The sequence below is a fragment of the Phyllobates terribilis genome, unplaced genomic scaffold (assembly GCF_046119375.1).
Source record: "Phyllobates terribilis strain yellow unplaced genomic scaffold, ASM4611937v1 Scaffold_2__4_contigs__length_985480577, whole genome shotgun sequence".
In the NCBI taxonomy this organism is placed as follows: Eukaryota; Metazoa; Chordata; class Amphibia; order Anura; family Dendrobatidae; genus Phyllobates; species Phyllobates terribilis.
In genome coordinates, this window is record NW_027362762.1 from 873,051,746 (window position 1) to 873,072,018 (window position 20,273).

Genomic DNA, 20,273 nt, shown 5'->3' on the forward strand with positions numbered 1-20,273 from the left:
TCCCCACCTAGGATCTCTGTATTATTCCCCACCTAGGATCTCTATATTACTCCCCACCTAGAGTCTCTGTATTCCCCGCCTAGGATCTCTGTATTATTCCCCGCCTAGGATCTCTGTATTAGTCCCCACCTAGGATCTCTGTATTAGTCCCAGCCTAGGATCTCTGTATTAGTCCCCGCCTAGGATCTCTGTATTAGTCCCCATCTGGGATCTCTGTATTTCCTGCCTAGGATGTCTGTATTATTCCCCACCTAGGATCTCTGTTTTATTCCCCACCTAGGATCTCTGTATTACCCGCCTAGGATCTCTGTATTACCTGCCTAGGATGTCTGTATTAGTCCCCGCCTAGGATCTCTGTATTCCCTGCCTAGAATGTCTGTATTAGTCCTCGCCTAGGATGTCTGTATTAGTCCTCGCCTAGGATGTCTGTATTAGTCCTCGCCTAGGATGTCTGTATTAGTCCTCGCCTAGGATGTCTGTATTAGTCCTCGCCTAGGATGTCTGTATTATTCCCCGGCTAGGATGTCTGTATTAGTCCCCGCCTAGGATCTCTGTATTAGTCCCCGCCTAGGATCTCTGTATTAGTCCCCATCTGGGATCTCTGTATTTCCTGCTTAGGATGTCTGTATTAGTCTCCGCCTAGGATGTCTGTATTAGTTTCCGCCTAGGATGTCTGTATTAGTTTCCGCCTAGGATGTCTGTCTTAGTCCCCACCTAGGATGTCTGTATTAGTACCCGCCTAGGATCTCTGTATTAGTCCCCGCCTAGGATCCCTATATTCGCCCCCGCCTAGGATCTCTGTATTAGTCCCAGTCTGGGATCTCTGTATTCCTTGCCTAGGATGTCTGTATTAGTACCCGCCTAGGATGTCTGTATTATTCCCCGCCTAGGATCTCTGTATTAGTTTCCACCTAGGATGTCTGTATTAGTCCCCGCCTAGGATGTCTGTATTAGTCCCCTCCTAGGATCTCTGTATTAGTCCCCGCCTAGGATCTCTGTATTAGTCCCCCCCCTAGGATCTCTGTATTAGTCCCCATCTGGGATCTCTGTATTTCCTGCCTAGGATGTCTGTATTAGTCTCCGCCTAGGATGTCTGTATTAGTTTCCGCCTAGGATGTCTGTATTAGTCCCCACCTAGGATGTCTGTATTAGTACCCGCCTAGGATCTCTGTATTAGTCCACGCCTAGGATCTCTGTATTAGTCCCCGCCTAGGATCTCTGTATTAGTCCCCGTCTTGTATCTCTGTATTTCCTGCCTAGGATGTCTGTATTAGTCTCCGCTTAGGATGTCTGTATTAGTCCCCGCCTAGGATCTCTTTATTAGTCCCCGCCTAGGATGTCTGTATTAGTACCCGCCTAGGATCTCTGTATTAGTCCCCATCTGGGATCTCTGTATTTCCTGCCTAGGATGTGTGTATTATTCCCTGCCTAGGATCTCTATATTAGTTTCCGCCTAGGATGTCTGTATTAGTCCCCGCCTAGGATGTCTGTATTAGTCCCCGTCTAGGATGTCTGTATTAGTACCCGCCTAGGATGTCTGTATTAGTACCCGCCTAGGATGTCTGTATTAGTCCCCGCCTAGGATGTCTGTATTAGTACCCGCCTAGGATCTCTGTATTAGTCCCCATCTGGGATCTCTGTATTTCCTGCCTAGGATGTGTGTATTATTCCCTGCCTAGGATCTCTGTATTAGTTTCCGCCTAGGATGTCTGTATTAGTCCCCGCCTAGGATGTCTGTATTAGTCCCCGCCTAGGATGTCTGTATTAGTACCCGCCTAGGATGTTTGTATTAGTACCCGCCTAGGATCTCTGTATTAGTCCCCGCCTAGGATCTCTGTATTAGTCCCCGCCTAGGATCTCTGTATTAGTACCCGCCTAGGATCTCTGTATTAGTCCCTGTCTGGGATCTCTGTATTTCCTGCCTAGGATCTCTGTATTAGTCCCCATCTGGGATCTCTGTATTTCCTGCCTAGGATGTCTGTATTATTCCCCGCCTAGGATCTCTGTATTAGTTTCCGCCTAGGATGTCTGTATTCGTCCCCGCCTAGGATGTCTGTATTAGTCCCCGCCTAGGATCTCTGTATTAGTTTCCGCCTAGGATGTCTGTATTAGTCCCCGCCTAGGATCTCTGTATTAGTCCCCGCCTAGGATCTCTGTATTAGTACCCGCCTAGGATGTCTGTATTAGTACCCGCCTAGGATCTCTGTATTAGTCCCCGCCTAGGATGTCTGTATTAGTCCCCGCCTAGGATCTCTGTATTATTCCCTGTCTGGGATCTCTGTATTTCCTGCCTAGGATGTCTGTATTAGTCCCCGCCTAGAATCTCTATATTAGTCCCCGCCTAGGATCTCTTTATTATTCCCCACCTAGGATCTCTGTATTCTTCCCCGCCTAGGATCTCTGTATTCTTCCCCGCCTAGGATCTCTTTATTATTCCCCACCTAGGATCTCTGTATTCTTCCCCGCCTAGGATCTCTGTATTAGTTTCCACCTAGGATGTCTGTATTAGTCCCCGCCTAGGATGTCTGTATTAGTCCCCGCCTAGGATGTCTGTATTAGTACCCGCCTAGGATGTCTGTATTAGTACCCGCCTAGGATGTCTGTATTAGTACCCGCCTAGGATGTCTGTATTAGTACCCGCCTAGGATCTCTGTATTAGTCCCCGCCTAGGATCTCTGTATTAGTCCCCGCCTAGGATCTCTGTATTAGTCCCCATCTGGGATCTCTGTATTTCCTGCCTAGGATGTCTGTATTATTCCCCGCCTAGCATCTCTGTATTAGTTTCCGCCTAGGATGTCTGTATTAGTCCCCGCCTAGGATGTCTGTATTAGTCCCCGCCTAGGATGTCTGTATTAGTCCCCGCCTAGGATCTCTGTATTAGTTTCCGCCTAGGATGTCTGTATTAGTCCCCGCCTAGGATGTCTGTATTAGTACCCGCCTAGGATGTCTGTATTAGTACCCGCCTAGGATCTCTGTATTAGTCCCCGCCTAGGATGTCTGTATTAGTACCCGCCTAGGATCTCTGTATTATTCCCTGTCTGGGATCTCTGTATTTCCTGCCTAGGATGTCTGTATTAGTCCCCGCCTAGAATCTCTATATTAGTCCCCGCCTAGGATCTCTTTATTATTCCCCACCTAGGATCTCTGTATTCTTCCCCGCCTAGGATCTCTGTATTCTTCCCCGCCTAGGATCTCTTTATTATTCCCCACCTAGGATCTCTGTATTCTTCCCCGCCTAGGATCTCTGTATTAGTTTCCACCTAGGATGTCTGTATTAGTCCCCGCCTAGGATGTCTGTATTAGTCCCCGCCTAGGATGTCTGTATTAGTCCCCGCCTAGGATGTCTGTATTAGTACCCGCCTAGGATGTCTGTATTAGTACCCGCCTAGGATGTCTGTATTAGTACCCGCCTAGGATGTCTGTATTAGTACCCGCCTAGGATCTCTGTATTAGTCCCCGCCTAGGATCTCTGTATTAGTCCCCGCCTAGGATCTCTGTATTAGTCCCCATCTGGGATCTCTGTATTTCCTGCCTAGGATGTCTGTATTATTCCCCGCCTAGCATCTCTGTATTAGTTTCCGCCTAGGATGTCTGTATTAGTCCCCGCCTAGGATGTCTGTATTAGTCCCCGCCTAGGATCTCTGTATTAGTTTCCGCCTAGGATCTCTGTATTAGTTTCCGCCTAGGATGTCTGTATTAGTCCCCGCCTAGGATCTCTGTATTAGTACCCGCCTAGGATGTCTGTATTAGTACCCGCCTAGGATCTCTGTATTAGTACCCGCCTAGGATCTCTGTATTAGTCCCTGTCTGGGATCTCTGTATTTCCTGCCTAGGATGTCTGTATTAGTCCCCGCCTAGAATCTCTTTATTATTCCCCACCTAGGATCTCTGTATTCTTCCCCGCCTAGGATCTCTGTATTAGTTTCCACCTAGGATGTCTGTATTAGTCCCCGCCTAGGATGTCTGTATTAGTCCCCGCCTAGGATGTCTGTATTAGTCCCCGCCTAGGATGTCTGTATTAGTCCCCGCCTAGGATGTCTGTATTAGTACCCGCCTAGGATGTCTGTATTAGTACCCGCCTAGGATCTCTGTATTAGTCCCCACCTAGGATCTCTGTATTAGTCCCCGCCTAGGATGTCTGTATTAGTCCCCGCCTAGGATGTCTGTATTAGTCCCCGCCTAGGATGTCTGTATTAGTCCCCGCCTAGGATGTCTGTATTAGTCCCCGCCTAGAATCTCTATATTAGTCCCCGCCTAGGATCTCTTTATTATTCCCCACCTAGGATCTCTGTATTCTTCCCCGCCTAGGATCTCTGTATTATTCCCCGCCTAGGATCTCTTTATTATTCCCCACCTAGGATCTCTGTATTATTCCCCGCCTAGGATCTCTGTATTATTCCCCACCTAGGATCTCTGTATTATTCCCCACCTAGGATCTCTGTATTATTCCCCACTTAGGATGTCTGTATTCCCCTGCCTAGGATCTCTGTATTAGGCCCCCGTTACAAGTTACAGCTATATGCTGTACTTGTGAAATCAACGTTTAACATATGGGATATAATGGCAGTAGTACAACACATCGCATGACTATGGTAGCCACTGATTGTCAGCAGTGGTCACATGCTGTCTGCTTGTAAAGAAAGACCAAATATACAGCTGGAGCATCTGTGCTGGATCATCTGGGGGGAGGTGGGGGGGAAGAGACGAGAATGGCTTCTTTCTTTTGTTCTACAACATTTGTTGCTGTTATTTTTCACACTTTGGACAACCCCTTTAATTTGGTTCCTTCATTTGGCTCTTCTTTTAATAATCAAAACATGGTGTGTGCATGGTGGATTTTGGATTTACAGTGACACAATATCTGGAGTCTCTGGTTGCTTTACCGGCCTCTTGCAGTTCAATCACAATTTGGAAATTCCAGAAGTGAAGACATTTCAGGACCGTACTCTCGTGGCTCAAATGTCTGTTTAAACGATCCGTCCTGCATGGAATGTATTTCTACACTTACAGGCAATGGTGGCTTTATCCGGGCAATCGACATCGCAAAGTATCCGCTTCCAGTGCTAGTTAATGCTGCACTCATGCATGACCCAGGTAAACACGTAGCAAAGTATCCGCTTCCATTTCTAGTTAATGTTGCACTCATGCATGACCCAGATAGACACGGAGCTGAGCCTTGTTATTGTGGAGCCGTGCACCGGTATATACTGTCCTTCATAGAGTATCATCAGTATATCGTGTGCACTATTGTTAAGTATCAAAAATAACTGGTTAGTATTAATTGTTACACTATACAGGTGTGTGCTGTAATATTGCATGTGTCAGATGTATGGTCCAAACATGGTGTCAACTTTTCCCGAAGCCATTGAGGGTCTATATTGTAGCAAAACATTTAATTGGGGACATAAAGAAATGACTGTGCACTCTTCCAGTTGCCGTATATCATACAGTGTACCCTTCTATAAGTACTGCTCATGGCCAGGGAACATTACTATAGTCGGTACTGTAGTTGAACCTAACAGACCCCACTGCCCCATATTAAAGAGGTTGTCCCATAAACACATACTAGATCAAGTGTCTCTAATTTGCTAGAACTGTCCCATGTTTTTTGGAAACAATTCTGGCAAATTTGTGGTATTGTGGGACAAAAGGGGATGGAAGTTGCATAAAACCTACCCACTAAGGAGCTGTTACAGTGGGGGAGAGGTTAGGGTTGGGAAAAGACTAAAACTTTCCCAAGTTACCAAAGCAAATATTGGTAACTGCTAAGAGTTGGTCTGATTTTCGTTTCGCACGTTACAGTTTTTTCGCCACAATAGGAGAGGTAGCCGCGGACGGTTGAAGGAGCGCCGGACGGTTGAAGGAGCGCCGGACGGTTGAAGGAGCGCCGGACGGTTGAAGGAGCGCCGGACGGGAGAAGGAGCGCCGGACGGGAGAAGGAGCGCCGGACGGGAGAGGGAGCGCCGGACGGGAGAGGGAGCACTGGACAGGAGAGGGAGCACCGCCTCTTACCTGACATCTGTGGCTCTTTTATTAGGTGACCTGGTGCAATGTCATCATTGTGGGTGACGTGTTGTCGCACCCGACCGGCTGTTCAAAATAACGGGCACGGATGTCGTCAGATAAGAGGTGGTAACTCCCTCCACTGTCTAGCAACCACAGACCACTGTCATTGACAATGGAGTAGGAGGTGCGAATCAATTCATGTCAACTCTAAAAATTATGTAAACAGCATATATCACGTATACGCAGAATTAGTGATAAATCTATGATTCTGACTGCTGGAACCTCAACTGATCATGGGAACGGAAGGGCTGAAAGTCCCCTGTGTGAATGAAGTGCTACTGAGCATGTGCGACCTCCTACTCCATTAATGGTCTCTAGCAGGGGTCCTCAAACTTTTTAAACAAGGGGCCAGTTCACTGTCCCTCAGACCATTGGAGGGCCGGAATATAGTTTTTAAAAAAAACTATGAACAAATTCCCATGCACACTGCACATATCTTATTTTGAAGTGAAAAAAACAATACAGGAACAAATACAATATTTAAAATGAAGAACAAGTAAAGTTAAATCAACTCGTATTTCAATAGGCAGCATAGGTCCCCAATAGGCAGGTAAATGTCCCCAATAGGCAGCATAGGTCCCCAATAGGCAGGTAAATGTCCCCAATAGGCAGCATAGGTCCTTAATGGGCAGGTAAATGTCCCCAATAGGCAGCATAGGTCCCCAATAGGCAGGTAAATGTCCCCAATAGGCAGCATAGGTCCTTAATGGGCAGGTAAATGTCCCCAATAGGCAGCATAGGTCCTCAATTGGGAGGTAAATGTCCCCAATAGGCAGGTAAATGTCCCCAATAGGCAGCATAGGTCCTCAATAGGCAGGCTGTTTCCCCCTTATAATGCCCTATGCAGGCAGTTCCCCCCTTATAATGCCCCATGCAGGCTGTTCCCCCCCCCCCTTATAATGCCCCATGTAGGCTGTTCCCCCCCTTATAATGCCCCATGCAGGATGTCTCTTTCTCACACCATATGATGCCCCATGCAAGATATCACTCCCCTTCCTTTATAATGCCCCATGCAGGATGTCACCCCCCCCATATAATGCCCCATGCAGGAAATCACTCCCCTGTCTTTATAATGCCCCATTCAGGATGTCACCCCCCCATATAATGCCCCATTCAGGATGTCACCCCCCATATAATGCCCCATGCTGGATGTCACCCCCCATATAATGCCCCATGCAGCATGTCACCCCCTATAAAATACCCCATGCAGGATGTCATCCCCCCATATAATGCCCCATTCAGGATGTCATCCCCCCATATAATGCCCCATGCAGGATATCACTCCCCTGTCGTTATAATGCCCCATTCAGGATGTCACCCCCCATATAATGCCCCATGCAGCACGTCACTCCCCCATATAATGCCCCATGCAGGATGTCACCCCCCCATATAATGCCCCATGCAGGATGTCACTCCCCTGTCGTTATAATGCTCCATTCAGGATGTCACCCCCCCATATAATGCCCCATGCAGCACGTCACTACCCCATATAATGCCTCATGCAGCACGTTACTCCCCCATATAATGCCCCATGCAGCACGTCACTCCCCCATATAATGCCCCATGCAGGATGTCCCTCCCCTGTCGTTATAATGCTCCATTCAGGATGTCACCCCCCCCCATATAATGCCCCATGCAGCACGTCACTACCCCATATAATGCCTCATGCAGCACGTCACTACCCCATATAATGCCTCATGCAGCACGTCACTCCCCCATATAATGCCCCATGCAGCACATCACTCCCCCATATAATGCCCCATGCAGCACGTCACTCCCCCATATAATGCCCCATGCCGCACGTCACTCCCCCATATAATGCCCCATGCAGGATGTCACCCCCCCATATAATGCCCCATGCAGCATTTCACCCCCCATATAATGCCCCAGATGTCTCCCCCCCCCCCCCCATATAATGCCCCATGCAGGGTGTCACCCCCCCCCCCCATATAATGCCCCATGCAGGATGTCACCCCTAATATTATGCCCTATGCCTCCATACATAAAAAAAAAAAAAAATCAAATACTGACCTCACTCCTCCTCACCTGCTGCCGCTGCCCAGGTATGGACTCCAGCGTCGCCGCTGTCTTCCCGCTCTGCGCTGCCTGTGACCGCTCAGGGGAGCGCGTGGTGGAAAGACGTCACCGCACCCTCTGACCTGAGACGTCACAGGGAGCGCAGAGCAGGAAGACAGCGGATCTGCGGAGGCACGGGGAGAGGTAAGTATCTGGCTGCCGGGGCCCTGAGCAAGCGGGGGAGAAGGGCGGGCGCTGACACCGCTCTCCTCCGCCCACATCCCGGCGGGCCGGATAAAAATCCTCCGCCAAAAGTTGTTTGTAGACCTACTCCCTTAAGACCCCAATACTGTAAATGATGCACAGGGGGTCTTGTTCTAAATATTGCATTGGGGCCAAGGTCCTTTAAGTTGCACTGCTGTGTACTGTCCTGTATTATACATCTGTATTCATGTATCTGAAAACAGTTAGAGATAATAAAATGGCGACATGTAAGCTAAAGTACATAAAGGAGGCATAAATGAGTGCTATGGGCAAAGTAAAGTCATGAGAGGATTGTCCACTTTTTTGGCTATGTGATGGAAGTGACCTACATGAAAGATTCCCTCATGTTGATTCACTGATTATTTTCAGATTTCTCATGGAGGTTTATTTTCGTCACATCGCGAAGAAATATAACAAAAACTATTGTATTGGGACATTGCTTCTAGCGGAGAATGTCCGTCCATTATTCCTATATTAAAGAAGTTGTCCACTACTTTACATTATTGCCCTATCCATAGGATAGGGCATCGATGTATGATCGGCCGGGTCCCGCACCCGGCACCCCTGCCAATCAGCTGTTATCGGTGCCGGCGACGGCTGGAAGTCCTTACCTGCGGTGCTTGGCCGTCAAGTTGTAGTGGCCGCTGCGGGGTACAAGTAATGCAAAGAGTCTGATATCACCCAAACAAAGGGCAAAAATCATCTCTCTCCCCCAACCCCCCATAGCTGGCAATCTAAACACATGTTAATGTGATTTATCAGCTGCGTCTGTGCACTCGGGACCTGCAACTGCATAACTCAATAGGAGTTACAGGAGTTTTCACATAAACAGATTGTGAGATTTCTGAAAGTTGTAGTTCATCAGCAGGAGATGCATCATTAGTATCTAACCTTGCGGTTCAGTATGCACTATGACACTTGGCGATAAAACGTGTTTTGGTGTAGCAGGGCTGTGTTGTATTCTCTAGTTCTCACCTCCGTGCTGCGCCCACACTCTGGAATGTGATACCTCTACCATCCAGAGTCACTCTAACAAGTTTTTATAACACTCCATAATCACAGTTGCCTGACAGTGATCAGTTAAAGGGAATGCATTTCCAGAAAACGACGTTGTTTAAATCAGATTTTATATTATTAGACCTAACATTAGAGTTCTCCTTGTGCATTTCCACAGCCACATGGACATTAGCAGTAATAGACTGACTCAGGCCCAATGTGTTTGTATGGAAGTATTATCTGAGCATGCTCTAATCTAGGCAAAGGACATTATGAAGTTAGGTTGCTTTCACATTGCGATTGAGTTGTAGCCCCCTCAGGGTTTACATCTGAACCCCCTGCAAAATTGGATTCGGATATATGGGCCATAGACTATAATGGTGCAGACAGAGCAAATGTGCTGTCTGCCGTGCATCATTTTCGGGCTTGTACGCCTACTGGAGGTGGACACCTAGACGCAGTCTACTATGACTGACTGTGACCATCACTTATTATCTATGAGATATAGAGGTGCTACTTTTTCATTCTATCCTGTCTGTGATGATAATGAGACTGCTGAAAAGTCTTCCATATAGAACAGAGTGGGTAGGTCTTGTGTAAAGCCTAGTGGACACAGTGAAAATTGCAAGATTTTTTTAAATTTAGACAATGATAAGGAAAAAAAAATTACAGGGGTATTCCCATCTCCAAGATCCTATCCCAATATGTAGCAGGTGTAATAATAGTAATATTAGCAAATGGCTCCAATTAGAAATGTAGTATAGTTCTTCTGATTCGCTTTGTCGCTTACCCCCATGTGCAGGGCATTTTAGTAGCTTGGGTATCCATGGTTAAAACACCACTAACAACTAACTGTCACTATTAGTAATCTTAACCATGGATACTAAGCTACTGCAATGCCCTACACATGGGGTAAGCGGTATAACGAATCAGAAGAACTATATTACATTTCTTATTGAAGATATTTATTAATATTATTATTATTACACCTGCTACATATTGGGATAGGATCTTGGAGATGTGAATACTCCTTTAACATAAAACCTGTTTTATGTTTTAAACAATGGGTCATTTTCTGATGACTCCTTCCCTTTAACATTGAGCCACTGTCAGAAAGTACGGTATGTGGCTACCATTAAGGTGCTTGTACCTGTAGTGTGCCACACTTGCCACAAACCCCAGTTTTTTGCGGCTTCCCTTCTATAAGTAAAACATATCAGGTGAATATAAGATAAGACTGGAGTTTCCTATAGCAAAATCCACTGGAGTAAGATATATCCGCTTAATAAAGTTGGTATAGTCTAGAGTTCTATAATTTATGCCAATTTCCAGTGTAAATTATAGCAAATCTGCCAGGCCACAGTTTCACATGTCCGATGCACTATCAAAGAAAAAAAAAACCCCTGCAATATTTTGTTAAAAAATTGCAAAATTTGTGACTTTTTTTGTTTTTAAATCTGAAAAGCGACTTCAAGGACCTGATAAATTCACCCCACAGTTTCAAAGGGATTGAGCTGTGCAAGAGTTTGCAAACTTCCAGCCAGTTCTTGGCCGCACACCACACTGCCCCTATGTGAACCCCTCTGTGACCTTACAGAAGAGCAGGGCTCATATCCACCCTCACAGGCTGCGGATTACACACATCTTCCTGGTATATGTAACATATAAGCTCATTATACACATATGTCCACCTCGTCCAGACCGTACAGTGGATGGGAACCTAAATATGTGCAAGGAAAATCAATGTATCCTGCGTCTCTGCAGCTCGTCTCACATTTCAGGCTCCGCTCCAGCAGAGCCGCTGTGCGGGTAGTGAGGAGCCTCTGCAGTATGTATGGATTACACCTGCCCCGAGCTCATTGCTTTTACTACTAATTCACATTATATTATCTATAAATTATAAAACTATTCTCCATACATTTTATACTGAAAACAATGCAGTATGCCAGGATTCTTATGATCTATCCATACATTATTCATATATGAAGTAGCTCACAACTTTGCAAAAATTGCCTTTTCCCAAGAGCTTGCAATCTAAATACAAAATGGTTACTGCAGCATGGAGCGGCCACAATCTTACTGACCATTGAGCAGATTTACAGAACTTAATCAAAACTTTTACCCCCAAAACCACGCTGCAATTAACCATTAACCAGACCGTGCTGATTTGCTGTAAAACCGTACGTAAATGCGATTTTTCTGCAGGATTAAATGCACTCAGGATGTGCGACCAGTCCGGGAGTTTTCATATCAGCGGATTGTGGGATTTCTGGAAGTTGTAGTTCACCTGCAGATGATGCACTTTGATACTTCATGATATAATGTTCAGATGTAGCAGAGGTGTGTTTGCCATTCTGCACGTGATCTGACATGCAGATGTAGCAGAGGTGTGTTTGCCATTCTGCATGTGATCTGACATGCAGATGTAGCAGAGGTGTGTTTGCCATTGTGCACGTGATATACTGTACAGATGTAGCAGAGGTGTGTTTGCCATTCTGCACGTGATGTAACGTACAGATGTAGCAGAGGTGTGTTTGCCATTCTGCACGTGATGTAACGTACAGATGTAGCAGAGGTGTGTTTGCCATTCTGCAAGTGATATAATGTACAGATGTAGCAGAGGTGTGTTTGCCATTCTGCACGTGATCTGACATGCAGATGTAGCAGAAGTGTGTTTGCCATTCTGCACGTGATCTGACATGCAGATGTAGCAGAGGTGTGTTTGCCATTCTGCATGTGATATGACATGCAGATATAGCAGAGGTGTGTTTGCCATTGTGCACGTGATATACTGTACAGATGTAGCAGAGGTGTGTTTGCCATTGTGCACGTGATGTAACGTACAGATGTAGTAGAGGTGTGTTTGCCATTCTGCACGTGATATAATGTACAGATGTAGCAGAGGTGTGTTTGCCATTCTGCACGTGATATAATGTACAGATGTAGCAGAGGTGTGTTTGCCATTCTGCACGTGATGTAACGTACAAATGTAGCAGAGGTGTGTTTGCCATTCTGCACGTGATCTGACATGCAGATGTAGCAGAGGTGTGTTTGCCATTCTGCATGTGATCTGACATGCAGATGTAGCAGAGGTGTGTTTGCCATTCTGCATGTGATATGACATGCAGATGTAGCAGAGGTGTGTTTGCCATTGTGCACGTGATATACTGTACAGATGTAGCAGAGGTGTGTTTGCCATTCTGCACGTGATGTAACGTACAGATGTAGCAGAGGTGTGTTTGCCATTCTGCACGTGATATAATGTACAGATGTAGCAGAGGTGTGTTTGCCATTCTGCACGTGATATAATGTACAGATGTAGCAGAGGTGTGTTTGCCATTCTGCACGTGATCTGACATGCAGATGTAGCAGAGGTGTGTTTGCCATTCTGCATGTGATATGACATGCAGATGTAGCAGAGGTGTGTTTGCCATTGTGCACGTGATATACTGTACAGATGTAGCAGAGGTGTGTTTGCCATTCTGCACGTGATATAATGTACAGATGTAGCAGAGGTGTGTTTGCCATTCTGCACGTGATCTGACATGCAGATGTAGCAGAAGTGTGTTTGCCATTCTGCACGTGATCTGACATGCAGATGTAGCAGAGGTGTGTTTGCCATTCTGCATGTGATATGACATGCAGATATAGCAGAGGTGTGTTTGCCATTGTGCACGTGATATACTGTACAGATGTAGCAGAGGTGTGTTTGCCATTCTGCACGTGATGTAACGTACAGATGTAGCAGAGGTGTGTTTGCCATTGTGCACGTGATATACTGTACAGATGTAGCAGAGGTGTGTTTGCCATTCTGCACGTGATATAATGTACAGATGTAGCAGAGGTGTGTTTGCCATTCTGCACGTGATGTAACGTACAGATGTAGCAGAGGTGTGTTTGCCATTCTGCACGTGATATAACGTACAGATGTAGCAGAGGTGTGTTTGCCATTCTGCACGTGATATCACGTACTGCTGTAGCAGAGGTGTGTTTGCCATTCTGCACGTAATATAACGTACAGATGTAGCAGAGGTGTGTTTGCCAATCTGCACGTGATATAACGTACAGATGTAGCAGAGGTGTGTTTGCCATTCTACACGTGATATAACGTACAGATGTAGCAGAGGTGTGTTTGCCATTCTACACGTGATATAACGTACAGATGTAGCAGAGGTGTGTTTGCCATTCTGCACGTGATATCACGTACTGCTGTAGCAGAGGTGTGTTTGCCATTCTGCACGTGATATAACGTACAGATGTAGCAGAGGTGTGTTTGCCATTCTGCACGTGATATAACGCACAGATGTAGCAGAGGTGTGTTTGCCATTCTGCATGTGATATAACGTACAGATGTAGCAGAGGTGTGTTTGCCATTTTCCACCTGATGTAAGTCATGTTTATATCACAATGTACCATTTTACAAGAAACTGCAGAAAAATCTAGTGATTATTGTAACCAAAACCCCTGAAAAGTGCAACGCCAACTTCAGCTCTGCTATGTCCGTCAATTATAAGAGAATATAATATATAATATAATTTAGGACTTACCTCTACTGGAGATGCCAATTGACTTCAGATCTAAGACAAATCCATGTATAGAGGCAGTCAGCCAAGTGATGGGACTGTCCCCCGTCCTGCTGTATGTGCGGTCTGTAGTAATCCGTTTTAACTCTTACTCGCCGGTTTTGGTGTATTATTCCCCTTGTGCACTGATGGCATCAGAGTGTGGCAGCCGGTGCCTGGGCGAGAGCTGCGTTGAAAGTCAGTAGGGCCCTTAGATCTTCATTGGACCAGGCTCTAAATATAACCCACCCCCTTATAGTCCCCTCCGCAGGCAGATGGCCCTGTCAGAAAGCTGACCTCGGTGCTTGGCCGCATCCGCAGAGATGTCCAGCCAGGACCAGCCGCACTGTAATGGGATAAAATACAGTTCGCCATCTGCTTCTAAACAACAACCATTTCCCGTCAGACCTCCATTGTCCTCACCGGCGTGAAGAATAAAAGCGCAGGACTAATTCTAGGATCCCGACCCTCCACACTATTAACATACAGCGATACCTGAGTCAGGGATGAATCACTTATGGGGTATCGCACATCTCACAAGTGTCTGCCACAAGAATCTCAGGTTTCTTAATAGAAGGTGTTCATGAAATAGAATATTAATCAGGACCAAAGTATATAAAATACATTTTAGTATTACTTATTTTAGTTTCTTTTATAAGGGACAATTTTTCTGCAGGTCTTTAAGGTTGGATTATATTGTGTTAGGTAATTAGGGGCGGATGAAGCCGCTGAGCAGGATTTGCTAAGGAGGCTTTTTTCTTCTGAAATGGTTTATCGATGTGGAATAACAATGTAATTAGCAGGGATCCTAGATTAGTGGTGGGAAAATTTCATAGAAAACGTGCCCATGGTAGCACCGAAATGCAATGTAGCAGCAGCAGGTATAGTCACTGTCTTGGGGAATCTTACAAATGGCCTATCCCATATACATTAGGTCAATGTTGGCAAAATCTGTCAATTTTAGGTGAACTGTCCGACCATCTGATGTGTAAGGAGGTGCCCTGACTCTCCTCCAATTGCAGGTGTCAGGGGGAAGGAGGGGGCGGGCATGTCGACTTTTAATATGACTAATCCTTTTGTTTTTACAGGAGATAAGCCTCTTGAAGAGGTGTCTGGCAGCCGCTTAGTCCCCTCTTCCATATGGGGGAAATGGCTTTTAGCTGACAGTTATCTGAAGTTTATGGGCTGCTTAAAGGGACACTTTCGTCCATTTTTTCCCTTCAGTCTAAACAGCAGATTGTGACTATGGGATTTTTGTTAAGAAAAATGGGTGGTTTGTTTTCATGATAAATGTTTTAAAGTCACTCTACTGTCCATCAACTTTCTTCCTGTGTGCACTAATGTCACAGCAGTAAGGGGATCACTTCACAGCACTCTGTCTAACCTAAAGTCTAAAAGTCCCCATGCACATTAGACTAATGTCAGCCAAACACGCCAATATCAACGTGTTCGGCCAATGGTGTAATACAGGGATGTCATGCTCAAACACACAGAGGGCCAAAATGAAAACTTGGACAAAGTCACGGGCCAACCAGTATACATTATAATGGGCTCAACATAGTCCTCCATACAGAATAATGGGCCCCACATAGTCCACCATAAAGAATAATGGGCCTCACATAGTCCTCCATACAGAATAATGGGCCTCATATAGTCCTCCATAAGGAATAATGGGCATCACATAGTCCTCCATAAGGAATAATGGGCATCACATAGTCCTCCATACAGAATAATGGGCCCCACATAGTCCTCCATACAGAATAATGACCCTACACAGTCCTCCATACAGAATAATGGATCACATACAGTCCTCCATGTGCTGCATACAGAATAATGTCCTCACATAGTGCTCCATACAGAATAATGGCCTCACATAGTCCTCCATGCAGAATAATGGGCTCAAAATAGTCCTCCATACAGAATAATGGGCCCCACAAAGTCGTCCATACCGAATAATGGGTCCCACATAGTCCTCCATACAGAATAATGGGCCCCATATAGTCCTCCATGTAGAATAATGGCCCCACATAGTCCTCCATACAGTATAATGGGCCCCACATAGTCCTCCATACAGTATAATGGCCCCACATAGTCTTCCATACAGAATAATGGCCCCACATAGTCTTCCATACAGAATAATGGCCCCACATAATCCTCCATACAGAATAATGGGCCCCACATAGTCCTCCATACAGTATAATGGGCCCCACATAGTCCTCCATACAGTATAATGGGCCCTACATAGTCATCCATACAGAATAATGGGCCCCACATAGTCCCCCATACAGTATAATGGACCCACATAGTCTTCCATACAGAATAATGGGTCCCACATAGTCCTCCATACAGAATAATGGCCCCACCTAGTCTTCCATACAGAATAATGGGCCCCACATAGTCCTCCATACAGTATAATGGCCCCACATAGTCTTCCATACAGAATAATGGCCCCACATAGTCCTCCATACAGTATAATGGCCCCACATAGTCCACCATACAGTATAATGGACCCACATAGTCTTCCATACAGAATAATGGGCCCCACATAGTCCTCCATACAGTATAATGGACCCACATAGTCTTCCATACAGAATAATGGGCCCCACATAGTCCTCCATACAGTATAATGGCCCCACATAGTCCTCCATACAGAATAATGGCCCCATTTAGTCTTCCATACAGAATAATGGGCCCCACATAGTCCTCCAAACAGAATAATGGCTCCACATAGTCTTCCATACAGAATAATGGCCCCACATAGTCCTCCATACAGAATAATGGCCCCACATAGGGGTGGCAGTTCTGGTGTCACAGGCCAAATATAATCACCCTGCAGGCCAGATTTGGCTCATGGGCCAGAGTTTGCCATGCATGGTCTTATGTGTATGGGTGTCCTACCGACTGATGGTTGGGGGAGATGTCAATGCCGCATGTAAACTATCAGACTGTTGATTTCATTGTTCTCCCAGAGATAAGCCACCGGCCGATGTGTCAGTCTGCGTCTTTCTCCTAGAGAAATCAGGATCATTTGGCCAATGGAGTGGACCTCTGTATGGGAGAACAATTGGCTGAAGCATCATTTGGCCGATGGCCATCTAATATGTATGACCGGCTTTGCTTTAGGATGAGTTGGGGATAGTGAATCAATTAGAGCACCACAACTTCTAAAACAGTCAGACTTTTGGTATATAGGAAACTTTATCGCAGTACTACTACCTCTTTACAAAAATTAGGCAGCCTATGATCACAGCAGTCCACAACACACAGCTGAGCTTGTCCACTGTTCAGATAATCATGCCGCTGACATGGCAGTACCCAGCTCTCTCCCACTTCTCAGCTCAGTGCGGTGGGAATGCTGGTGATGCTGGGAACACTTCATTACAGCTCAGTGATGAAACTTTCTATGGCTGATGTTAATCAGAACGCTGGGCTGCAGTTTAGTGACCGGGCTTTCTGAGACCACTGTTGACTTTTTCCCATCTGTTTTTGTCTTTGCAGTGTATTAATTATTTTCATCAGAGCAATAGAGCTGCCATGCTGTCCCTTATTTCAATCGAACTAGTGATGACGGAGCATGCTCGCCACTGCTCGGTACTCGCCTGAGCATCTCACTACTCGAGATGCTCGGAGCTCGCCGAGTACTTTCGAGATGCTTGGGCGGGAGCTCGGGTCCCCGTCCTGCATGTCTGGCTCTATTTAGAGCACCAATCATGCAGGGATTGTCTGCCACTCATTGTAATGCCGCAGCCATGGTGGTTGCGGCATTACAGTGATTGCCCAAATCGATGGGAACAGTGCTCACAGTGAAACATGAAAAGCTGGCAATTCATCAGCGCATACACCGGTACCCGACAATTTAGAACAGAAAGAAGAGAGCATCACACATAGATTAGATAGATAGAAACATGTCAGTCACATATATATGAAGTACAGTGACAGTGTTGGTTACTGTACTTGTCATTTAGTGTTAAAATAAAGGATGTATTAAAAAAAAATAATAGTGTTTTCATGCACCCGTCTCTTTAAAAAAGTCGGCCGGCAATTCATCATCGGTACCCGACAATTTAGAACAGAAAGAATAGAGCATCACACATAGATTAGATAGATAGAAACATGTCAGTCACATATATAGTAAGTACAGTGACAGTGTTGGTTACTGTACTTGTCATTTATTGTTAAAATAAAGGATTTATTTAAAAAAAAATTGGCTTGGGGTTCCCCGTAATTTCAGTCTCTAGCGGAGGTTAAGCAGATGGCTGGGGCAGATGTTTGAAGCCTGGGAAGGGGGTAATACCCACGGAGCTTCCCAGGCTACTAATATCAGCCCCCAAGCTGAATACCTAGCCTTTACTAGCTATTAAAATGGGGGACCCAAAAAAATGACGTGGGGTCCCCCTTATTTTAATAGCTAGCAAAGGCTAGGCAGACATAGCCCAGGAAGGGTGCCATGAATTTTGGCCCCCTCCCAGGCTAGAAACACCAGCCGTCAGCCGCCCCAGAAATGGCGCATCCATAGGGCAGTGGGAAGAGCAAAGCTAAGTGCCAGAATTGGCACATCCTATGGATGGATGCGCCATTTCTGCGGCGGCTGACGGCTGGTGTTTCTAGTCTGTGATGGGGCCAATATTCATGACACCCTTCCTGGACTATTAATATCAGCACCCAGCTGTCTGCCTAGCCTTTGCTAGCTATTAAAATAAGGGGGACCCCACGTCCTTTTTTTGGGTCCCCCATTTTAATAGCTAGTAAAGGCTAGGTATTCAGCTGGGGGCTGATATTAGTAGCCTGGGAAGCTCCGTGGGTATTACCCCTTCCCAGGCTTCAAACATCTGCCCCAGCCGTCTGCTTAACCTCCGCTAGAGACTAAAATTACGGGGAACCCCACGCCAATTTTTTTTTATAATAAATCCTTTATTTTAACAATAAATGACAAGTACAGTAACCAACACTGTCACTGTACTTATTATATATGTGACTGACATGTTTTTATCTATGTGTGATGCTCTATTCTTCCTGTTCTAAATTGTCGGGTACCGATGATGAATTGCCGGCCGGCTTTTTTAAAGAGACGGGTGCATGAAAACACTATTATTTTTTTTTAATACATCCTTTATTTTAACACTAAATGACAAGTACAGTAACCAACACTGTCACTGTACTTATTATATATGTGACTGACATGTTTCTATCTATCTAATCTATGTGTGATGCTCTATTCTTTCTGTTCTAAATTGTCGGGTACCAGTGTATGCCGCTGCTGAATTGCCGGCTTTTTTAAAGAGATGGGTGCATGAAAATCGGAGGGCACTAGTGTGTTCCAAGTGCCCTGCTATGTTTTTCATGCACCCTCCTATATACCCTGCCTGCCTGTCTGCCTATATATTCTGCCTGCCTGACGTTTAATTGAGCACCGTTCCCATCGATTTGGGCAATTTTTGACCTTCTGCAGACCACCGGGGGGGGGGGGGGGGGCAGCCAGAAAAATGCTCGAGTTTCCCATAGACTTACATTGGGCTCGTTGCTCAGGTCGAGCACCCGAGTATTCCAATGTGCTCGACCCGAGCTTCGAGTACCCGAACATTTTAGTGCTCGCTCATCACTAAATCCTACACCTACTATTATAATGAGATTACATTACAGCAACAATAAACTGAGATGAATCTGCTGTACCTTTCTGGATCTTCATCTTTCTGTGATCTTAGCTTGAAAAGAAAAATGTGTTTGTATTTAGTTTTTAAAGACATAGAACTTCTGAAATTAAAAAATAAAAAATATTTGTATTTCTGAGCTGCAGTTCCACCCACCACTGATTGACAGCTTTATTCCTATGTACTATAAGGTAAGGGAGCATTAATTCTGGCTGATTATGGTCAATGAGGGTTCCTAGACTGGTAGCCTGGCTATTAGGAGAAAATTAACTTTATTCCTACTGGGAGCTGCCGGCTTTCAGTCACCGCTCAGTACATAGTGAGGAGTGCCTGTAAGCACTTTGATTGACAGCAGCGCATCTTTGCAGACCAAACTATCAATCAAAGTGCCAGGATCTGTTTACAATCGCTGCTTACAGTGCTGTGAGCGGTGATTGTCGCTGCTCCGGGCACGCCTGCGTGACTGAAAGCCGGTGGCTCTCTGGAGAAATAGTTAATTTTCTCCTGGTAGCCAGGCTTCAGTAATGCAGCCGGATTGCATTCTAATGCTATTGACCTGCACACTGACCCTATATAGCAGGTTGATAGCATATGGGGGACATGACAGGTTGCCTTTAAACTTGCGTGAAAATGACACTTCTCAGCAGCACGTTGTAAAAAGGACATCTGCTACCGAGAATAATGACAATCTGTGTTCACATCACAGAACAATCTTTATTGA

The 20,273-nt window shown here is 45.6% G+C and overlaps 2 protein-coding genes across 3 annotated transcripts in view; one reads left to right on the forward strand and one right to left on the reverse strand.

Annotated features, from left to right (window-relative positions):
- The window catches only part of FILIP1L (filamin A interacting protein 1 like), a 317,635-nt gene extending 303,547 nt beyond the window's left edge, over positions 1-14,088 (reverse strand). The window contains exon 1 of the mRNA XM_073668097.1: positions 13,890-14,088. The gene's annotated coding sequence lies outside the window, so the exon portion shown is untranslated. The remainder of the gene's footprint in view (positions 1-13,889) is intronic.
- The window catches only part of CMSS1 (cms1 ribosomal small subunit homolog), a 413,413-nt gene that overhangs the window by 336,368 nt on the left and 56,772 nt on the right, over positions 1-20,273 (forward strand). The window lies entirely within an intron of this gene.